The following is an 18,075-nucleotide window of genomic DNA, read 5'->3' as shown; positions in this document are numbered from 1 at the left end:
CCAGGGGTGGGGGGGGTTGGAGGTAAAGGAAGCAGGAATTTTAGATGGTATCAAAGAAAGAACCTATCTTTTACTTTCTTAACTTTCAGTTTATCCCACAAGATAATAGTTAGAATGAGCCCTGAAATTTTGGTGGCTTCTTCCTTACCAAGGGAGATCTTCATTTTGCAACAGAGATTGTAGAGTTGCACAATCACATGAGTGCTTTGGACGGTATTCCTTGGAAAAGGCATGTCTATCTACTTAACAAACAGAAACCAGAACCAGCTCTCCAGACATTTCTCCAGTACAAAGAGGCTCCATTCTCACTGCTTGATCCTTCCCAACAGACTAGAAATCAGCCTTTCACCACAGACCAGCAACACGGAAGGTGGAGTGTGGCCCAGGCTCTTGGGAATCATCTACACTGACGGGCAACCCTAAGTCATCACCACCAACGCGGATCCCCCAGAGCAGGCTCCGTACTGAGACTACGGACCCCGGTCTCCCCACCTCTCGCTAAGTGTCTATTATTATCGTCATTATTTGCAGGAATTTGAAAAACGTGCTGTGTTTTGCAGACAGGGGCGATTGCCCAGGCCATGCATGGCCTGGAGAGCGAGTCAGAGGCTCCACCTTCTCCCCTCCCGGGCTTTGGCAGCAGGTCCCTTTCTGCAGGGAGGTGTCAGCGTGGCGTCGGGGACGTGTGATCTTTCCCAGCGGCACTGCCAGTGCCAACTCGTAGTAGGTCGGGCCTCTGACTTATTGATAGTGACGAGTCCATTAGAGCTGGCGGGCGCCTGGATTAACTGCAAGCAGCCTGGGTCCTGTCGGTGAGCAAGCACAGGCTGGGGGGAGATGGGGGTGTCACCTCTGCCTGGGCTGTCCCAGAAGGCAGCACAGGAACCAGAGAAAACGCATATAGTGATGCAGGGGGGAAGGGTCTGAGCTAAAATTATAAATATTTATGGCTTGGCACAAACCTTAAATTGCTGTAAAAACAGGACATTAACACACACACGCCTCTCCACGGCATAATTGGACTCTCCCTCCTTGTTTCAAACGCTTTTCCTTAATGCACGTAGCACAAGAAATGCCAGAATCCCACCCCTGGGCTCGTCCGCCTGCTGGCAGCATGCCCACCTGCTTTGAAATCTAGTTTATTGAAATTACCGCACGAATACTTGAAGGATTTTGAAAAGTGATTAATGTGTTTCAACCCACACGCATACACTTAAAGAAAGGCAATGCCTGCCATTTGGACAGGCCCAAATGCGCCTTGAGGTGGGCGTGAGCGGGTCTGTGCAGACGTTTACAAGTAGGTATCTGAGCAGAGGCTCCAAAGGCACTTCTGTTGGGTAAACACAGCAGCTAGAACCTGGCTGAGCTGGACATAGGTTCTGTAACGCAATGTGGCATTTGGTGATTATCTTAAATCATATGACTTGCTTTATATACAGTGGATGGAATTTTTTAAAATAGCCTACTTCCTTGTAAGATCAAGTGAATTGCAAAAATCCCTCAGAGAGACGTTACCCAGTTGCGGCTTCAAGAATTCCAATGACTCCTGGCGGGTCTATTTTAAATCCTGGTATCACTCACCCTTGGTATACTCAGATCTGAGATTACAGAATTTGTTACACAGGAGAGTAATTCATTGTAAATGATCCAAAACTGGAAACTTAAGAAGTTTTACATTGTAGGGCTGTGTGTAAACTTCAGTTAACTTTAGTGAGTGAAGCACAGCGTTTCAGTCCCGTCCTATCCAGCGCTGGGAGTACCCAACAGAGGAGGCCGTGTTAGGGAGGAAAGGTGAAGTGATCATGGACTCAATACATTCCCAGACTTGAAACCATTTGTTAGAAAAGGGCTACTTGGAATCAGGAAAGATGTATTCTGAAGCACTATACAGCTAAGTGGTCATCGCTTTAAACTATAAAACCCAACACACTACAATGCCGACCTTGTTACACCAAAGAGAGGGTCATGGCCTGAAAACCAGATTTGATCAGGTCACTTCCACTGCTTGAATACACACCTTACCTTGTCACTAACCTGTTATTTCTTCTGCCGGGCGTCTCACCAAGCCCTGAGCCCCCCCATCCGCTAACAGCACTTTCTATCACTGTGTTCTGGATGTGGGTCTTCCTTCCCCAGAGCTTCTTGAGGGCGGGGACCGCATCTGTTCTGTCCACCTGGCATCACACAGATTTGTGGGAAGAATAAACGGCATATCCTAAAGACGGAGGCCAACAGAGTTTTAATAAACACTTATAGCTGATGCTTCTGTTTGGGCTGGTGAATCCTGAGAATTGTGAGTGGGCCTTATTTCCATTTTCTGAGTTTCTGAGTTTCCTACCCCAACTCTGCTCTAAATTATATGGCTTCTAACAGGAACAAAATTTTCATAGGACTGATAAGGGTCAAGTTGATTTTTGATGTATAAATACAATCAACCTAGGAACTAAAATTTGAAAATAAAACAAACTATGTGATGTATGGGTATGACTTGTGCTCTCCGTAGAGTTTCTGATAATTCTAAACCTATTACTTTTCCTACTTGAGAAATTCATTTAACTGTCTGACTATTGACAGATGATACAAATGTGCCCAACACGGCCTCTGTAGGTCAGCTCCTGTCCTATTTCTTCACTGCACAAGACCCATTAGCTCAAAAGCCTGCCGACACCAAACTCAAATTTTTACACATCCAATTATTTTAAAAATAGCGCAAACAAGCAGCTTTTTGGCCATTTACAGTCTGTTCGCTTTGCATCCCCACAAAGCATCACCTGATAGTAGGTTAGAAGTAAAAGGAAGGAAACAGATGTGCTAACGCTAGTCAAAGAAGCTGCGATGACGATTTTAATATCAGACAAGAGTAGACTTCAAAGCAAAGGACATCTCCAGAGCAATCACGTCATTTTGCAGTGATAAAGGGGTCCAGCAATCTTAAAGGTGTATTCCCTTAATAACAGGGTTTCAAATATAGGGAGTGAAAAATGATAGAACTGCAATGAAAAATAAATAAGTTCACAATTACAGCTGGAGATTCCTAAAACTTCTTTTCTAAAATTGGTAAAACAAATAGATAGGAAATCAGCAAAAATATATAAAACTTGAGCCAAAAAATATCAACCAAACTGACCTAATTGACATTGACAGAACATTCCACCCAGGATAGCAGAATATATGTCCTGTTCAAGTACCTTTACCAAGATCAGCCATATTCTGGGTCACAAAACAAACCTTAATAAATTTAAAAGCATTCCGGGTGTACAAATTATGTTCTCTGATCCCGATGGAATTAAGTTAGAAATCACTAGCAGAAAGATATCTGGAAAATCCCCAAATATTTAGAAACTAAATAACACACTTCTAAGTAATATATGAGCCAAAGAAGAAATTTAAAGGGAAATTAGAAAATATGTGGACTTCCTAACAAGGGTTGAAAAAAAATCAATGGACGTTCATTATCCTTTGATGGTGTGAAATGATGATATTTGCATTTTCAAGTCACTCTGTGTGGGTCACTGGTGTCATCAAGAAGAGCAATTTGAAGCTTGATGGTAAAAGGAAGGCCTGTAAGGTCATAGCTGGAGGGGAAGTTGGGGTCCTGAAAAAGGTTTTGTGTATATGAAAAAAACGTATATAAAGTTTTCACCACTTTCATTGAAACTTAGCTCCCATTTCTGAAACTTCAGCCATGTCACACTCTCCCCACCACCATCTCCTCTTAAACTCTTGCTCAAGTTTGCCCTTGGTCTAGATTCCTTGTCAGGATCCACACTTCAGTCCAACGATGGTACCCGTTTCCTCTCCATCAGCCCCTCCAGCTGTGCTTCCATCCTGGTCTAACCGCATGCACGACCATCGTTGTAACCGACCTCCCGCAAATGCTGCACTGACATCCTTTGTCTCCCTCTCAGAAACCCACCCTATGCCTGACCTCGAGCTGGCACACAGGGGACATCACACAGAGCTGCCTGGTCTCACTCCAAACGCCTGATCTGCAACCCCACGAAGCCCCACTGAGCAGCGGTCCCACTGCGTGTCTCAGGAAGGCTCGTCCCATAACTGTTCTTTCTGCCCCACACCCCCCTTCTCCAGCCAAGTGACCTTAAAATGTTTACAGGATCAAGTTACCTACTATTAAAACCTGCCCATAGCTTCCAAACACACTTGGGATAAAATTCGCCTTCTTTCCTAGGGCCTCTGGGGCCGACCTCTGTGGCCTCAGCTCTCCAGCTCATCCTCTGCCTTCCCTCGCTCCCCTCGCTCAGGCCACACTTTGGGAGAGCCAATGGGGATGTTCACATCTTACCTGTTGTTCAGAGTCCGTGAGGTCCCCTTCCTCTGGGAAGTCTTCTTTCTTTAACTGCCCCTGCTTTGTCGCTCTCTGCTTTCCCTAAATTTCCATTCTCTTTAGAGTCTATCCCACATCATCTGAGCTCTGACTGCTACTCATGTTGCTTTTTTCTTGTTTTTTTTCACAATTGTACTCTAATAACCTTGTAGGTAAAGGACCTGTGTTTGTTAATTCCCGGCTACAGTTCTGACCACAAAATGGGCCTCAAACACTGAGTTTAGTGACTGCTCAGAAGCAGATGAGGGGGGAGCCTCTCCTGGGATGGGCGTGGGGAGGGGCTATGCCGTGGACACACACAGGCTCCGGTTCTCCCCTTTCTGGCTCTGGGACCTACGGCAACTTATGTAACCTGTCAGCATCAGTTTCCTCATCTGTAAAATGGGAACATAGTAGTACCTGCCTAATAAAACTGTAGTAAGGATAAGACGAGATAATTTGAAAAGAACGTACCCTAGTGCCTAGCATGTGGTAAGTACTCTATAAATGTTATCTGTTATTATATACTCATTTAATGAGGATTTCTTAAATGTCTACTGGGGAACATTCAAATGATATATGAGATACAGGGGAATTAACATTTGTTGAGCACATAACCTGTGTTAGAAATTAGGCTGGGCACTTTCCAGATTTAGGTAGGTGAGAAAAAAAGGATGTTGAAGGAAATTAAAATAACAACACAACATATCAGAATTTCTGGAATGCTGCTCTAGCAGAACTTATGGGAAAATTTCTAGCATTAAACACCTATATCAGAAAAGAAGAAACATCTCAAATCAATGACCTCAGCTTTCACCTTAAGAAACTAGAAAATGAAGAACAAATTGAAGACAAATCAAGCAGAAAGAAGGAAATAATAAAGATCAAAGTGAACATTCAGTGCAATAAAAACAGAAAACCAAGAGACAAAATCAATGAAATTAAACTTCTTGTTTGAGAAGATCAATAAAATTGATAAGCTTCTAGCCAGATGTATAAGAAAAAAAAGAAAAGAGGAAACAAACACCAGTATCAGGAGTGAAGCTAGTGACATCACAGCAGATTTTACAGATATTAAAAAATTATAGGGGAATATTATGAACACTTTATGCATATAAAATTGACAACTTGGATGAAGTGGACTAATTCCTTGAAAGAGACAATCCACCTCTCATTTAAGAAATACATAACCTGAACAGCTCTATATCTATTAAATAAATTTAATTTGTAGTTAAAGACCTTCCACAAAGGAACCTCCAGGCCTAGATGGTTTCAGAGGGGAAGTCTAGCAAACACTTAAGAAAGAAACATTACCAATCCTGTGCAAACTCTTCCAGAAAAATTTAAAAAGAGAGACTACATAGTTACTCACCTTTGAGGCTAGCGTTATCCTGATATCAAAACTACGTAAAAACATTACAAGAAAAGAAAAACAAACATACCAATATCTCTCATGAATATAGATGTAAATGTTCTAAATAAAATGTGAGCAAATCAAATCCAATATACAATAATATATGTACTCTCCAATATTATGTGTATATTGGATTTGATTGGCTGACATTTTGTCTAGAATATTTACATCTATGTTTATACATATGCATATACATATACATACATTATGATTAAGTGAGGCTTAACCCAGGAATGCAAGGTTAGTTTAATACTCAAAAATCAATCAATGTATTTTACCATATTATAATAAACTAAAAAGAAAAACCGCATGATCTCAATGGACACAGAAGTATTTTACAAAATCCAGCTTCACAGTAAACTGGGAATAGGAGGGAAATTTCTTCACTCTGATAAAGTGCACCTAACGGTGAAATGCTGACAGTTTTATTCCTGAGGTCAAGAACAAGACAAGGACGTGGCTTTCACCACTTGTACTCACTGTTGTAATGGGGGGGTCCCAACAATCCATTAGGGCAAGAAAAAGAAATCAAATGGCCCCAGATGAGAAGGGAAGAACTAAACCTGTCTTATTTGCAGACAACATAATCACCTATGCAGAAAATCTAGTGAACTCAAAGTAAAATGATTCAAGAATTAACAAGTAAGAGTAAGGGTGCAGGGTACAAGATCAGTATTAAATATCAAATGCATTTCTATACACAGTCAACCTTTCATATCCACGTGTTCGGCACCCTCAGATTCAACCAACCACAGATCAAATATATATATTTAATTTCAGAAAGTTCCCAAAAGAAAAACTTGAATTTTCCACATGCTGGGACCTATATACGTAACATTGTATTTATAAGTATTTATAGAACATTTACATTGTATCAGGCATTACAAGGAATCTAGAGATGATTTAAAGTCTATGGGAGGATGTGTGTAGGTTATATGCAAACATTTTATAGGGAAATTTGAGTGTCCTTGGATTTGGGTGCCCGCAGGGGCCCTGGAACCCATCACCCGCGGACACAGGGAGATGACTGCACTGCAATGAATAGGAAAAATTGGGGATTTTAACGAAAAACACATCACCATGTGCAATGCCATCAAACTTACAGCTAAGTCTGACACAGGTACGTAAGCCCCATACTACACTGCTGAGGAAATTCAAGTCCTGTATTAGTGGAGAGACACACCTTGCTCGTGAGCTGGAAGACTCAATATTGTCAAGATGTCAACTCCCTTCAGTTGATCTACATATCTGAAGCATCTGGTCAAAACCCCAACAGGTGTCCTGTGGTCCCCCCCTTCCCGTAAAGCCTTTCTTCACAAGAGGGTTCCGTCCAGCTTTTACCAGCGTCTAAGGCGAAACTCCAACCCCAAACAGGAAAGCCTGATCACAGACAGAAGACACACCTAAATTCTATTTTTGGTCATTCTTTCTTCTTTCATAGGTGATGACAAACTAGTTCTTTTTTTTTTTTTTTTTTTTTGAATTTTGATTTTGATGGATCTATTTGTAGGGAGAAAAAAAGAAAAGACGTTTGTTACAGGAGGATGATTAACTTCTCTGGAGGAAGAAGTAAAGCCAAAACTGAGACCAGCCAGATAAGGAAGGGCTGGGGTGTGAAGTTTCACCCCGGGGGGTGGTACCGACCGAAGTTCTCCTGAGGGGCCCCAGCTGTGCCGAGCTCGGGGCCCAGAGGGCAGCCTGCTGTGATGCGCAGGGCCCTGGTGTGTGAGGTGGCCGTCCGGGCGCCCACCCGTCTGCAAAGCCCTGCGTCTCCCGCCTCCTCGGGGCAAAAGCAGGGTGTTAGTGTAGCGGGCCGTGCTGTCCACGTGTGTCCATGGACACGGTGGCCTCCAAACGTTTGAACTGTCTGTCCGTCCTCCAGGAAAATCTTTGAATATCTATACCCTGAAGATGTATACTTACCTATTTATAAATTACTTGTATGCATATATTTGACCATATCAATCTATTACATGAATTGTAAAAAGTTGCAGAAATGACTTCTTTAAACATGAGACAAACCATTGTAAAACAATTATACTCCAATAAAGATATTAAAAAAAAATACAAGAGTTTATATAGAATGACTATGATCTTGATAAAACCAAAAATAAATAATTGTGTTTATACTTGCACAAAAAAAATAAAAAAATAAAATAAAAAATAAAAATGGGATGAAATCAAATAGATGTGCTCACTTTGGAGCAGGTTCAAGGCTGGGCCTCGTCGTCCATCATCATGGCCGGAGAGGACAGAGTGACCACGTGAGCAGGGGGTCCCAAGGCCTCGCCTGCCCCAAGCATCCACCCTCATGCTGGAGGACCACGGGCTACAGGAAAGCTGAAAACCACTCGACTAGACATTCTCTCAGGCTCTTCTTGTAGCTCAAAGAACCTATCTTCCCCCTTACTTTTCCCACCGCATAAAATACGATCACTCTCCCCAACCCGAGAAGCCTGTTTTGTTATTCCACGTGACCAGCCTCAGCTGTCACACCCTGCAGAGTGGGTAACAGAGAAGCTGGGTCAGAGAACCGTTCCCAAAAAAGAGATCAGAGAGAACTTTTTTTAACAGCTAAACATAGCAGACTAAGCTAGGCCCACCGTGTAAACCGCTCCTTTCCATATCAAAATTATCCAAAGGAAAATACCCAGAGGGACAGGCACCGCTCAGATTAGACGCCGCCCTGATGCACATGGTGCCCAGCGGCAAGTGTTCCTGGGACCCGGTTCATCCTAACCCAGGGCCCTGGTGCTCCTCCCACCGATGCCTTTGTTAAACTGCCAAGGTACAAAAGGAAGGAAGCACAGCCTGTGTCTCCCGCTTTAGGACATGGTGGCCGAGTGCTGCATTTCTGGCCAGGCCCCCCCCCCCAACCCCGAGAAGGCAGGGGCACCAAGAGAGATTCTGGGGCTTTTGTTCCAAGTTCACAAAGGAAATTCAAGAGGGCACCAAAACAAAACTCCTACTTGCTGACACTACAATTTAGCCCCTGAAGTGAGTTCTCTCTGAGTCAGTTTTCCCTCGAGGGCAACCTGGGAAGGAAAGGAGTGCTTTTCTCCTAAAATCAGGTTGCTGACCTCTTCAGATCTAGCAGCGGTGCTCTCAGGTCTCTGCCAGACGCCCGCTTCACCAGGAAGCTGGGGTCTCCAGCCCTGGAGCCATCCTGACACTTCTCCGGCCCCCAAGCGCTGGGAGGGCGGGTGTGAGTGATAACGTGGGGCCGGGGTGCATGAATTCCAGGCATAATTATCCTCACCTATTGGGCTGCGGCCCCGACATGCTCACCCCATCATTAAAGCGCAGTGAAGACGACGAGCGCTTCGTGCCGCGCTGCCCCCCGGGCCCGCCCGCCAGCATAGCGCGTTCCAGGAGCTGCGGCGCAGACCCGAGCCCTGCCCGTGCTGGAATGCAGCCCCTGACTGCAGATCAGTCCCCGTAAGCAAACCTGGCCTTCCCGGAGCCGGTGGCAGACTAACGTGAGCAGCTGCTGAAGAAAAAGCCTCGTCTTTCCTGCCAAGAACCCTCTGTCCACAGAGGAGAAGGCTGGGATTCCTGCAGACGTGCACGTGCAAAACAGTCCCCGCCGCTCGCCAGGCCCAGCAATGAACTCACCAGACCCCTGGAGGTAGCGGCAGTGACCAAGCGCAGCAGGACCTGCGGACTCTGAGACGGGCTGACCTTCCCTGCAGGCGGAAGGAACGGTGTGTGGTTGTAGACACAGAACCCCTCCACTGCCAGCAAACCGGGGCACAGGGCACGTGCGTGGGCTCCTCCTCGAGACGCCCTGGCACGCGTGCACACGGACACAGACACACGCACACTCCGAACAGAGACAGGCACGGGGAAAGCGTGGGCCCCGGCCCTTTTCTCTCCAAAGGGACTCTCGGCTCCCCAGTCCCGCAGGCGGGTCAAGGTCCCCTTTGCTGGTTAACTGGCTTCTCCTGCTGGGTCACCGCCCTCAGCAGCAGCAGGCAGAGGGGTCCCAGGTGGGGATGGGGCCACTGCCCAGCCGGCCCCGCCGGGGCCGCTGACTTGCCCTGAGGAGGGGCTGCCCAAGGCCAGTCCCAGGCGGCCCCCTCCTGCCTGGTCCCCTGGGGAGCACGTCTGGCCGACACGACAGGAGCAGCGTGGTCACAAACGGGCATAAACGGTGGCGTTACTATCTCGTCCCTCGTCTGGGGCAGATCGGCCGCATCTGAGCTCCCACCTCCCGGGCCTCCCTCCCCCAGCATGGCCCTGGGGGCTCAGGCAGCGGCAGCCTGGGTGCTGACTCACAGGAGAGGCATGACGGTGCCTGGGCCACCCCTTTGATGACCCACACTGTCCTGCAGATGAATAACGGGGGTGGGAGGGCATGGGGCTGGCAGCAAAGGTCGGTGAGACCCTTGCACGGAGTCTCTCGTGGAGAAACTCCCCCGAAGGCGCCACAGACGGAGGCCCTGTCGTAAGACGCTGCGGGGCCGCCCCAGGCCCTGCCCATCACACCGACCTCTGGCAACTGAAAGGGTGCTGTGAGTCCTTTCTGAGGCCCGAGCAGGCAGCCTCTACAGGAGGCATGGGCCCATCCGGGCTTTGGGACGGGGCCCCGCGAAGGGTCTGGGTGGCCGACGCCCTTCCAGGTGGCTCTATCCCCTGCCATCTGGGCCCGGGAGCGGCAGATGCCTCCTCCTGGGCTCATATGTTGGCACGTTTTATTTAAGAGGGCTCCATTTGGAAGACCACTGACGGCACAGAAAACGGCCCCAAGGGCAGTGCGTGTGCAAAGTCAGCGCCCAGCCTGTCTCCTCACCTGAGGGCACCGGGGACCGAGGCCTCTCTCAGCGTCCCCTGCGGTGCTGTCTCTCTCACCTCTACAAAGCCCACTTTGGGGGATGTTTGGACAATGAGTTAGCATCCAGCAAAGCCTGGAAAACTAGGGGAGAAAATAACAGTGGGTGTAAACCGTGGGTGACCCACCAGGCCCTGGAGGGGCGCTGACGGCGCTCTGAGCCTCCAAAGCTTCCCTAAGTCTTGCAGGCAGGGAGACAGCCGTCCACGGTGCAAACACCCGCACTTTAAAACTCTGAATGACAAGCTCATTTAAGTCCTTATTGTAAGATGTGCGCGCAAGGAATCTGCCCCCAGGTGGCCTCCTCACCCCTCCTCCGGCCGTCCCTCCTGCACTTTCTGGGGCCTTTTTGTGCTGACGACGGGTAGGCTTGACCCCGAGCAGCAAGCAGCACGGCCGCCAGTGGTGAAGCGGGACCCTCCCGCGGGGACCGTGTGCAGCTAGGCGGCTGCGCGGAGCTCAGGCGCGCAGTGGGGATTATTTTTGGTGGCATACTAATTCGTAACTAGTGTTCACACATTTATCAGGTTTATCTGTGAACAGTAGACTCGCGACACACGTATTTGTTGCATGTGTGATGATACACAGCTGACCACACACGTCGTATTTCCCTTCAAGAGACGACTGCGGTTGACTGTGGACAGCAGGGTCCCACAGACGCTTTCTGTAAAGGGCCGGAGAGTAAATACGTGGTCCTCGTGCGCCGTCCACGAAGCCACTGCAGCAACTACTCCCCCACCTTTGTAGCCCAGGAGCAGCCGTGAAAGTGCAGACAGGAGCCGGTAGGGGCACGGCCTGGCCTGCGGCCGAGTCTCCTGACTCGAATCTTCAGAAACTTCCCTCCTTCAGCAACCTTGGCTCTTGAACTAAGAATCGAGAAATAAGAGGAGAAAAGCAAAAGCCTCTAAGCATCAGAAGGAAAGATCGACAGTTTGTGACCCAGAGCTCCCCGCCTTGTACATCAAACAGCCGCCCAGCCCGTGGTCCCCACTGACTGACTTCCATTTTCTGAGATGTCCTTATAATCTCTTGGACAACTGGCCGGTTCTTGTAACGTTTTATCGGTGCACGGCCCCGCCCCTGTGGGGCAGCCTCTGTGACCAGCCTCCCCCGAGCCTGGTGTACAAAGCCCGGAGCAGATGCTGTTTGGCCTTTTAGAGGAAAGGTGAGGCAAGCCCTGCTCAGCTCATCACTTTAGGACCAGACTTTGGGGTCCAGGACCCAGCACCTGGCTGTCAGTTGTATCTCTCCCTCAACATACTTAATAAAGAGCCATTGTCTACATGCTTATAAATACAAAGCCCCAGAAGGGAACAAACACGAGTCTAATAATTAAAATGAAGTTAATTAAAGCAGCTCAAGTAGGTACCATCAACAGTAACATCTTATACAACAATTATTTGCCCAACATATTGACTCTGAGTCTCCTAAAATGCCAATTCCAGCTTTATCGCTAATTAGGGCAATTATTCTATTTGCTTGGGTAATAGCTGCTCTTTTCCCCCAAGTAAATTAAATGCGTATGCAAATATGCATCAAATGCCAAGATGGTTTTCATCCTCTGACCTTCTGAAACTTATCAGAGCCTTTATAAGGGTGGGGTTCTTCAGGAGAAGCAGCAAAGGTCACACACACTCCCACCAAAGAGAGACAAGCAGATGATGATTAAGGAAGTTAGCCTTGGGCCGCTACATGAAAGCAGTAGCTGAACGGTGAAATAAAACCCAGGCAGATATGAATTGGCGTTAGGAGCGATAATAGAATGTAAGGGCGAATGGAAACCAAGAAGCAAATCTACCTGGTTCTGAGGCTGGGACCTAACAGGTGAGTGGCCACAGCAGGTGACACTCAGCCTGCACAGGGTGGGGGGCGGGGGGGGGGGTCTCATGACCACCATGGATAAGGTAGGAATAGATAATTGCTCAAGGAAGTTTTCAGGAGCCTGAATTCGGAGACCACGCACCAGTGTGGTCCCTTGGCTGGACCCTGTCCCCTGCCCTGCCCTCCTCTGTCCCCTACTTCCCCTGCTCTCCTTCCTCTTTTTCTGTCCCCTCTCATACCTGCCGAACCCCTGCTTGCCTTTGGGTCCTCATCTTGGTAGGGCAGGAGGTCGGCCCCTCCAGGCATGAGGGGGACGGGTGGGAATCCAGCTCTCCCTTCCCTGAAATCACAGAGGATATGCCACCATGCTCATCGCTCATCGAGCTTCATCCAGGATCAGATGTGCCCTGGTACCGAAAGTGTGTCCTCTGAGGCAACAAAACACACCCTGCTTCCCATTTAAATGTTGACTGGCCGATGCGTGTGCAACTACATTTACTGTACCTTGTTTAGTCAAAGTGGTTGCACTGTCATCTAAGTCCTCTGTCCCTTCCTTCAAGGAGCTTACACTCTAATCGAAGAGACAAAACTGAGGCAAACATTTTAGAAAACAGTGAGTATTTCGGAAGCCCTAAGGGCAGGGCAGCAGGAAGAACACAGCGGCATCACGCATCCCACCAGGCATGAGCCTCTCCCACGTGAAAACTCCCGGCAGGGGCTGCTGACCTGGGGTCCGCAGACCCTCGACTGGACCAGGAGCCCTCTGACTGTCCCCACACGTGTGTATGCACAGTGACCTCAGAGGAGGGTCCCGGCTTCCCACCAGTTCCCGCAAGGGCCACGTCCACCCCACAGACACACACGTGCCCGTGAAGGGTCTGCTCTAGGGTTGTAGCAAGTCAGACAAGAGCACAGGTTAGAGCAAGGCAGGAAGCGGTCCCTGAGGAGAAGGGAGGTCCCCGCGTGAGAAGCGCTGAGACCGCGGGGGAGCCGAGGAGAGGAAGGCAGGGACCATGCCAGGCGCCCGGACAACCTCAGGGCAGAAGAAACCCTGGAGGAGAGAGCTGGGGGCTCGGGAGTCAGGATGCACACGGCCTTGGGGGGACCATCCCCAGGCTGCCGAGCTCCCCGCCACCCGAAGATGCTGGAGCAAAGCAGGAGGGCCGAGCCCTACCAGGTGGCCAAGGACACAAAAATATTAACTTTTAATACAAACATCAAGACCTTTGTTTGATCAATGTGTTCAAAGTCAGTTTTTGCTTGGGCCACGTCAAAGCTGAAATTGATCATCATGGTGGGAATTCTTATTCTTAATAGAACATGACACAGTCATGTGGACCTTCAAGCAAGTTCACCAATAGTGCAAGCCTGTCATGTCTTATTTCCAGATCCTTTTCTTGAACCTCCTTCAACTACTCGGTTCTAACATCAGTGTCCTTAACTGCTGTGAAGGAAAAGCAGTTATACTGGAAAGATGATGTCAGGGGCTCACCGGGGTCCAAATGTAAGACAGTTTAGCACCAAGGAATAATGGTGTAAAATGTAGTTGGGCGTTTGGGTTATTTTAAAAAGTCCCAAGTGAATGACTGCAGGATGATTAAGATCCTATAGTCACAGCAGCCGCCGAAGTGAGGATGATTTTAATATCAGAATCTTCTACAGCTGTAGAAACATTTTCTTGTCTTGAATTAACTTAGGTAAAATTGAAGAAAACCATTTAATGCTTTGAAAATTAGGTACACGTCTCTCTTTTCTGGTTCAAAGATAAAGACGAGGACGGGGAAGAGGAGTTAATGACAATTCATCACTCTCTGTTTCCACCTTGACTGGGAAGAAAGCCCATTTGAGATTTATTTTAAATGATCTGATGTAACATTTAGAAACATGAAGCAGATTAAAAATCCATGTGTTGTTTTTACAAAAATAAACATGGGGAAAACGTACAGAATATGTAAGCCTGCTACTTTGAGTTGAGCAAAGCAATTTAAGTGTGTATGAGTTAACTATGATAGCGCCCATCCTTCTAATAAGCACAGGGCGTAAAAATATCCTCTCCAATCCATGATTAATATGTTTAATTAGAGACATTTCACCTTGTAATAACTTGACAAGTATCCACTTCAGTTAGGAACGGTACACACACAAACCAAATTAATATCGTGCTTCCTCATTTAATGGAAAAATTAATCTGAAAAACGTAATTAAATAAGCACTATTTTAAAATAGACAGAGTGCCTCATTCTTCTTTTTCTCTCCCTTCCCCCTCCCTCCCCCACCTCTTTCTCTTTCTTCCTAAATGAAATTGGATTTAACAGAATCAAAAGGCTTTAAATCAAATCTGCCTAAGATCACTCATGAGTAAAAGTAAACTAGTGTCTAAACCTTGGCAATAAACGACTTAGAGAAATGTTTGCACTGGTTCCTAGGAAAGCCTGATGGATGAGATAGGAGCTTTCGTGCTCGGAGGCAAAGCTCTGACCTAGATAAACCCGGGGTGTCTGGAGCACCGTGCCTCTGGGACTCCGTCAGCCGAAGGGACGTCCTCAGACCTTTGAGCAACTATGTTGAAGTGTGGACCCCAGAGATGCTCACTTTGCACTGAAAACAAAACGAAGCTCTGTTAATGGTTTAGTGTAACACAAAATTGTTAATATACACAAAGTTCAGCGACTGAAACATTTTTCTAAAGACCGATTCAAGAAGCAAAATGGATAGAAAATACCTGGGTTTATTTCAAGGCAAGCCTTTTACAGCTGCAGTTCTGAGGGTATTGGAGTTGCCTCCAGAACAGGTAGTGGGAAGGTCCTCTGAGATATTTCTGGGTGGGGCCTGGGAGACCCCTACGTCGTCCTACAGCTGAGACGGACCTGGGGAGGGCTCTGTCCTCTTGGGGTCTTGCACGAGTGTATCAGCAGGAGTGGAGGAGACAAGGCTGGTCCACGGGGGGCATCTGTGACCCTTTCCCTTGAGTTCCTCCTCCCTCTACAAAGCCCTCCCCTTATCTGCCACCCACCCACCCATAAAGAAACCCTTCTTTAGCCAAACCCACCCCGCAGCTGAAAGAAGAAAGGAGGCACTCTTCAGTCTGCACATCAGGCCGTAAGTCTTTCCTGCATGGGGCTGGCAACCTCCCACCCCCAAATAAGGAAAGCGAGCTGGGTGCAGACGCTGCAGCACCACCTGTGTGCGATTGCCCCAATCCTGCAGGTCCAGGCTGTGAAGGAGGCTGATGAGGACGCCCCAGGCAGGCAGGAATCCTGTGTTCTTTACAAAGACTAACCATCCTTTTCTGCCAAAATGGTGGTTCTCAGACTTTGGTGTGGGTCAGAATTACCTGTGCATCGGAAGCATGGTAACAGTGATAAAAACACCTAGTTTCCACTGGGCACTTACTGCCAGGCACTATTAGAATTGCTTTATTTTGATTTCTCTGCAAGGTAATGAGGAGTAAAGCAGAGATGTGCAGCTAAGTATGTAATCACTGGTTCTGTGGAAACCCAAAACCCCTGATTCATAGCATTTGCCAGTTTCTCTGACGGAAATACTCCAGTTATGGCCAACTCCAGCTGCCAATGTGACATCACCAGACAGCGTGGGGAAGAGCTGGCCACAGGCTCTCACCCCATCTTACTGATGGAGAGCCAAAGACACTAAAGGTGCCAGACGTTCCAAACCAGCATCTCCTACCAGTAAAACCTGAGGGCGGGTGTTTGGACTCCACCAGCTCCACTGGTGGGTGTGAAGGTCCCCAAGAGAAGTAACTCTGCCCCGGGCCATGCTGGGGGGCGGCCCCCACATCAGCTCAGAGATAGAGGGACCCAGGCCCGGGTGTGTGTGTGTCTGTGTTCTTGGCCGAGCCAGTTTCAGCCAAATGTTATGGAGAGAATTTGGAGGAAATGACAGCTGTAATACTAGGGCTCACAGGAATATCAAACTCCACCCAGATGACAAAGTGGAAATCATATTTTAGAGTCCAGCCACCCCTCTTCCCAGCCACCAGAGGAAGAAAGAGAACTAGGAAGCCCCCAAGAGTCCTTTACCAATTCCCTCGACCATCATTCTCAAACTTCTTGGACTCAGGACTCCTTTACACGCTTACAAATTATTAAGGGTCCCCTAAATAGCTTTTATAAATATATACGTATATAAATATATATGTGTATATACATGTGTCTAGATAGATAGATAAGGTTTTTAAATATTTATTAACTCATTCATTTAAAATAGTAAATTTATTACATGCTAATGTACATATCCTTATCAGGAAAAACTATGTTTTCCAAAATAAACAAACAAAAAAATTAAATTCAAAAAAATTTTTTAACAAGAAAATTTTCTCAGAAAAGAAAAGGGGGCCTATTTTCATTGTTGCAAGTCTCTTTCATGTCCAGCTTAATAGGAAGTTGTGGGACTCATATCAGCTTTGCATTCAACCTTTTGCAATAGTGTGTTTTTTGGTTCAAATTAATATTATCTCTGATCTTATTAGAAAAATCTTGAAGTTTGGGGAAGTCGTAAAGCTTAGAGTGGTGAATAAAAGTTTTCCAAAATTCTAGTTTTCACTTCAAAACTCAAAGTTTATCATTGGCAAATAAATACCCTTAGTTTTCTTCCTTAAAGAAACAGGCTTGTTTCCTGCCTTTTGGAGAAAGTATCTGTCACCGGGTCAAATCTAGATAACCACGATTTTCTGCCCCTCTTTCTGGCAGGCAATGACGCTGTCCCGCGAACCGTGACCAGTGCAGTGGGCCCCCAGCCCAAGCCCTCTCTTGGGGCTGACGGGCACCCGGGAGAGCCTGGCGGGGCCCCACTCCTCCTCTCAAACGTGCCCAGGACCTGTCCTCCAGGGTCAAGACGAGACACCATCACACTGCTGCTCCCTTGCTTTTCGCAGGGCGTGTGGAGAAACACGGCCAGAGCCAGCGCTTCGCCCACCACTGCTTTGGCACCGTCAGAGGAACAGTGAAAGGGGCCCAGCTACCAGGACACCGTGAGAACCTCGGCCACCGGGACCAGGAGTGGTGTTGGGGGGGAAACAGACACCACAGCAAACTCAGCCCCCGGTACCACCTGTGCTGACGGGAGCCAGGAGAGCCAGACCGCGGTGGCTGCTTGCACTGGATGGATCCCACTCTTCTCTTTCCAGTGGAGAAAACGGGAGAAAATGAATCCTGCAGGTCATGACCCTTTGTCTCCCAACCACCATGTTGAAAATTCAGTGGTTCCACCATCCTAAAGCCAAGTCCCTCCATCAGTGACCACGTGTTCCTGCCCTGAGCCAGAACCTCTCAAAAACCCAGACGAGTGGGGTCTGGACTATGGTCCACCTCTCTCTGGAGATGCTGCCACACAGACGCTGTTTAGGGCACAGACCCCGAACTCCAACACTTTGCAGCCCTTTTTTTCTCATCTATCGGGAGGGAAAAATAATAGGACCCACCCCCAGGGGATCTTACAACAATTAAACGGGATAATCCGAGGAGGATGCTGGCCCCGTGACAGCCCTTTCAAAGCAAGGTTTACCACCGGCTCACTGCTGAAAATGTCCTGCAGAAGAAACAGTCACAGTTTCTGCCTTCACACACTAACAAACAGAAGGAAAATTCCACCTGGAGGGATGTGAGCCACGTAATCGGGTTGAGTGGCGCCCAGCATAAACTGCCGACTGCGGGTTATGTAAACTCT

The 18,075-nt window shown here is 47.6% G+C and overlaps 1 long non-coding RNA gene across 2 annotated transcripts; it reads right to left on the bottom strand.

The window, feature by feature from the left end:
* Positions 1-10,219: 10,219 nt before the first annotated feature.
* On the bottom strand, positions 10,220-17,338 carry LOC309607502. 2 transcript variants are annotated; one of them, XR_014232424.1, is made up of 3 exons: positions 15,113-17,334; positions 14,870-14,988; positions 10,220-11,435 (listed from the first exon to the last, which is right to left on the bottom strand). It is a non-coding gene; the product is annotated as an uncharacterized lncRNA (long non-coding RNA). The 2 variants fall into 2 exon arrangements; XR_014232423.1 differs by lacking the exon at positions 10,220-11,435 and adding an exon at positions 11,453-12,730 and having other exon boundaries at positions 15,113-17,338.
* Between the last annotated feature and the right edge of the window lie 737 nt (positions 17,339-18,075).

This window comes from Balaenoptera borealis, assembly GCF_965194805.1.
Source record: "Balaenoptera borealis genome assembly, chromosome: 12".
In the NCBI taxonomy this organism is placed as follows: Eukaryota; Metazoa; Chordata; class Mammalia; order Artiodactyla; family Balaenopteridae; genus Balaenoptera; species Balaenoptera borealis.
The sequence above is the reverse complement of the archived record's forward strand: the minus strand, read 5'-3'. Positions and strand labels throughout refer to the sequence as shown.